The sequence below is a fragment of the Saccopteryx leptura genome, chromosome 3 (assembly GCF_036850995.1).
Source record: "Saccopteryx leptura isolate mSacLep1 chromosome 3, mSacLep1_pri_phased_curated, whole genome shotgun sequence".
Taxonomy (NCBI): domain Eukaryota; kingdom Metazoa; phylum Chordata; class Mammalia; order Chiroptera; family Emballonuridae; genus Saccopteryx; species Saccopteryx leptura.
This window is the reverse complement of record NC_089505.1, coordinates 229988041-229993760: the sequence shown is the minus strand read 5'-3', so window position 1 is coordinate 229993760 and position 5720 is coordinate 229988041. Positions and strand designations below refer to the sequence as shown.

General features: G+C 31.5%; 1 non-coding gene across 1 annotated transcript; it reads right to left on the bottom strand.

Annotated features, from left to right (window-relative positions):
- Positions 1-4361: 4361 nt before the first annotated feature.
- Positions 4362-4437, bottom strand: TRNAA-UGC (transfer RNA alanine (anticodon UGC)). The gene has a single exon. It is a non-coding gene; the product is annotated as a tRNA-Ala (tRNA).
- Between the last annotated feature and the right edge of the window lie 1283 nt (positions 4438-5720).

Here is a 5720-nt window from a genome sequence, read left to right as displayed (position 1 = left end):
TTTCTGGGCCACATATTGATTATATTTTGTTATTTTTCTCATTTAAGAGCTGTAAAAGTTTTTCTCAATTTTGCTTTCTTCTGTAGTTCTCAAGACCCACATTTTTAAAATAAAAAAAAAAAAGAAGACTGTATTTATGTAAACACAAATTTAGTTTTAAAGATGCTTCTGTAAAAGAAATTTCCAAGTAGAAGCTATCCTTAAAGTCCTCAGGCTAAATCTCTCATTTCTAAACAGAATTGTCTATGTTTGGTAGAGAGACCACTTCAATTGCTAATTCCCTATTACATTTCATTGAGTTGTCAGCTTAAAACCATATTCCATTTAGAAGAAACAGAAAATACATTTTGTTCCTCAGGGCTACTTTTTATGTTTATTTTATCTTGTGATGAGATGAATTGGTTTGGGAGAAGGTAACTGTCAGAATGAGTTTGGTCATTCTGTAGTAACAGAAAATTCCACATGTCAGTGAATTAACCAACCAAATTTCACTTCTTGTTCATATATATGTGTGACATGTATCATCGGAAGGATTGGAATTAAACTGATAAATCCCTCAATACATTTGTTTTCATGATCTCTGAGGCAGGAAGAAAGGGATCTGGTGAATTATATCTAACAAGAAAAGAGTACTTTTTGTCTCTAGTCACATTTCATTGGCCAAATCAAGTCACATAGTCATAAAAATAAACAAATAAATAAAATCATCACCAGAGAGAATAAAAGTATGACCCTATTATATACCTAGAAGGAGAAGAACTGAAATATTTTTGAATGATTGTATTGATTACCACAGGGTAGAAAATTTATGGGAAAACAATGAAATTTGTTCTTACATATCAATTATAGGCTCAAATATCTCAGCTTGGTAAAAAATGTTATCTTGACATTGATCTTTAAAGCAGACACAAAATCACAAATTTAAAGCTATCTATTATTTGAATTCTTGACTTGTCATTGTTATTTTATTTATACTTATCTCCTTGTGTTCAAATAAACTGCTCACAAAAATTAGGGGATATTTCAAAATAAATATGAAGCAATAAAAAAAGAAGCATTTAATTTTTGAGCATCAGAAAAGCAAATGACAAGTCAAAGAAAGTTGTTCAATTATGCAAATGAGATACAAAACCAACTTTTATTTCATTGGTGAAAATGCACTATACAAAAGGCTGAAGCATTGGAGTATCTGCACGTTCTCTGATCCTCTAATTTTTGTGAGTAGAATACATTTAATATAACATTGAAAAAACATTTTTATAGATCATTGCATATTTCTTTGCCTGAAATATTTTCAATCTCTTTAACCAAACTTTAAAATACTTTGAATTATATTTTTGTGCCTATATTTTTCATAAAAGTATACCATAGCTAAGTTTAGGGAATTTAATGAAATTCTTTGAACCACTTTTTCTATTAATCTAACCCTCTGTTTACTTAATTTAGTCTTGATTTCTCTGGGTAAAAATTTTTGAATCTTATATCTTCTGTAAACTTATCAAAGGATCTGGATGAACCTACTGGAAAAGAAACTTGTTCTTCTAAGCATCATTTAAAAAGTATTATATATATATATATAAAATCTCACTTAAAAGCATTTAGGATAGTGTTATATATTCTGTCTAAAGAAAGTGGTACAGTTATGAACAAGATAGACACACCAACTACCAAGAGTAACTAGAAATAAATAAATAATTTCACATTTAGTGATCTAATTATTATCGAAGACAAAATTAAGTTCAAGGCAAAAATTTAAAAAGTTTGTTTATTCATAAAAACTTGTAAAACAGGCTCCATCACATCTATAGTCACTTTCATTTTCTCATGAGGTGGAGGTATTAGAAAGGACAATGAAAAGCTACATTCTTAGATTCTTAGACTCTAATTGGCAAATATTCTGTTAAAGTGGGATTTGTGAACTGGAGAAAATTTTCTAATTTCTTCAGGCACATTTGCAGTACTTGCATGGCTGCACAGTTCAATTAAGCAATTTGAGAAATTTCAAAGGAGGAAGGATTACTCAGGAACAGAGGGATTCCTGAGACCAGTGATCTCCTGGAACAAATGGTGTTATACAGATTTCTTTACTGTTAAAATTGTCATAATGGTTTTTAGGAGGGGGAGTGGCTACCATAGGAGGCTATTTCTCACTACTGTTGTAGTGAATACTATAAATAGAAAGTATATGGTACTCAGGATCCATTTAATATATTCTATGCCTTAGCCTGTGAATTCAATGATGTTTTCTTGAGTACATCAGACACCATAAAAATTTGGGTTTGTGTATGTCTTTTCATTTTGGCCTTGTATATAAATTGCATTGCAAAAATGTTAATATATTTTATTTACATTTATTCTTTAGAAACAAATATTCTTAGGGAAAAAGTTAAAACAAGTGTATGAATTATTTTTTTCTAAACTTATACCACCATTTCTCAACTTTAGCACTACCTACATATTGGGCTGTATAATTAATTATTGTGTGGGCTGTCTTGTGATTGATGTTTAGTAGAATCACTTACCTCTATTCCCAAATAGATATCAGTAGCCCCACTCCCCAGTGATAACCATTTAAAACTGTCACTGGTAGTGGTAGAAATGTGGTTCCTGTATGGAGTCACAAAAAAAGAATTTTACAGGACTTATATTTGAAGATTAGGCTTTTACAGTAAGATTTATTCAGAGTTGAAATAGAAGGCTGCCCATAGGTTTTCTGTGTGTCATTTCCATCTGTCCTAACAAGGCTTAGAAAGATTAGAGTCCACATACTCTGTGTGGTTCAGTCCAAAGAGTCTTCCTCTGGCTAGCATACTCTGTGTTCCTGGTAGCACCCTGTCAGCACAATGTCTAAGCTTGGAGTCCCGAGGCTGATTCCCAGTTGAGAACCACTGCCTTAGACTTTGTCTACCATGATTAGGTAAAAAGCTTCATTCTGAAAATTAGGCCACTTAAATCAACTATTATATTTTTAATTCTATCAGGAGGAAGTGACATTGACCTTCTTGGATACTTTAGCCTATGTAATGAAATGTGTATTTTTTCAATAAATATTGCTTTAGATTTTTGGAGTGTTCATTTGTTTGAATTGATAACAATTAATTTGACCCATCATCTCTTAGCCTTTTCCAAAAAAAGTTTTGATAAAAATTAATACTGTTAACAAATATTCAATAATTCTGTAATCTTCTATTTTCAGATACATGATAATATTATATTTCATGTTCCTCATTGTGTTTGATTAGGACCAGATAACTTGTTCCAGCCAAAGAAGAGTGAGCAGAAGAGACTTGTCCATTGTGGTCTGAAACAATTAAATGCAAATGGGAAACCCAACTTTTCTTCTATTTTGGAATTTTAATAGTCATCTTTTAAAAAGAAGGAAACCCTGACATTTACAACAACATGGATGGGTCCTGTGGTCACTATGCTGAGTAGAATAAGCCAGACAGTGAAACACAAGTAGCCTTTTCTAATAATAGTATTTGATGATAAAAAGTTTCCTTCAGCACCATTTCAGCTGCATTCTACAACTGTGTTTTCACTTAATCTAAAATACATAGGAATTTCCCTTGAGACTATCTTTTTGACCAGCATGCTTTATAGAAGTATGTTTAAATTTCCAATGTTTAGAGATTGTCCTTTTCTTTTTCTCTGTTGATTCTTAATTTAATTCTATTATGTCATGTATGGGTTCAAATTTTTTAAATACATTTGCAATATTACTCAGAATATGGTCAATATTAATTAGTGTCTATAAATGTTAATTAGATCATTAGTTAATATTGTGGTTTAGTTCTGCTATATCTTTGCTGATTTTATGTCTCTTTATCATTGAAAGAAGAGTTTTAAAGATTCCAGCTATAATTATGAATTTGTCTAATTCCCTTTTAAGTTCTTTCAGTTTTTGCTTTATATATTTTGAAACTTTTGTGTTAGGTATATACCTCTTTTAGATGGTTATGACTCCTTGGTGAATTTATCCTTTCATTATTATGTAGCATCCTTCTTTGTTTCTGGTAATGTTTTAAGTATAGTTTTATTTATAACTAATCTAACTATTTCAACTTTTTTTTTTTTGTATTTTTCTGAAGTTGGAAATGGGGAGGCAGTCAAACAGACTCCCGCATGCGTCCGTCTGGGATCCACCCAGCACACCCACCAGGGGGCGATGCTCTGCCCATCTGGGGTGTTGCTCTGTTGCAACCAGAGCCATTCTAGTGCCTAAGGCAGAGGCCATAAAGCCATCCTCAGCGCCCGGGCCAACTTTGCTATAATGGAGCCTTGGCTGTGGGAGGAGAAGAGAGAGACAGAGAGAAAGGAGAGGGGGAGGGGTGGTGAAGCAGATGGGCACTTCTCCTGTGTGCCCTGGCTGGGAATCAAACCCAGGACTCCTGCATGCAAGGCCGACGCTCTACCACTGAGCCAACTGGCCAGGGCCTTCAACTTTCTTTTGATACATATTTTTTTCAGTATATGTTTTTCTCTCCTTTTATTTTCAATCTATTATATTTATCATTATTTTTGAAGAAGGTCTTTTTCAGAAGTACAGTACATAGGTGAGTTATATCAGTTCATTCATTCTGGAAATCCCTGCATTTCTTTTTAATTGATGTGTTTGACCAGTGATATTTAATGTACTTGCTGTTAAGTTTGGGTTTAATTTTACCATTTTATTATATCCTTTCTGTTTACTTAATCTGTTTTTAATTTCTATTCTTTTTGTTTATATTTTATTCTAAGTATTTTGAAATTTCTTTATTATTTTGTTAATTGTATTAATAACTGATTTTTACATTGCTTTTTGTGGTTGACTACATCATTACTATATTCTGTATAACTTTTAACAGTTTACTTATTTCATTGTATTTTATATTTTAACTGGAATGTAGAAATCTTATCACCAAATAGGTCCCATTCCCTAGCTCTTTACGATATTGTCTTATATGTTATATCTACGTGTGCTGAAAATCCATCATGCTTCTATAATGTTTTTTTCAACTCTCAAACATCCTTTTAATACTCAAAAAGAGATTAAGGTGAATCTTTTATTTACATCAATATTTATTATTTTTCTTGCTATTCTACCATTCTTATATTTCAAGGTTCTTTTTTTCCTGATATTATTTTGTTTCTGTCAAAAGAACATTCTTTAGTAAAATTTTTAGAAAAGGTCTGCTGGCAACACATTCTTTAAGTTTCTTTCATTTGAAAGACCTTTATATCCTTTGTATTTTTGAAACATAATTCACCGCATATAAAGTTTAGGGCTGACAATAGTAGTCTTCCATCACCTTACAAATAGCAAGCCATTTCCTCCAGTCTTCAGTGGTTTCTGTTGAGAAATAGATTGCCATTAAAATAATATTCTTCTGTTGGTAATACATTATTTTTCTCTAGTTGCTTAAAAGATATTTTTCCATGTCTTTAATTTTCAAAATTTTGATCATGATGTCAGTGTTCATTAATTTATTTTAATTCTACACGTGATTTATTGAGATTACTCGATGTAAGGATGTATTAATTTATCTAAATTTGGAGAGCTTTGCCATTCTTCTAATATTTTTTCTGCATTTCACTTGTTTTCCTATCACCCTAAACCTCCAATGACACATAAGTTAGATTTTTTTTGTTCTATTCCTACAGGTACTTCATTAATGGGGGTTTTAATACTTTTGAATGTTTTTCCTTCACTTTTTAGACTGGATAATGTGTGCTAATCC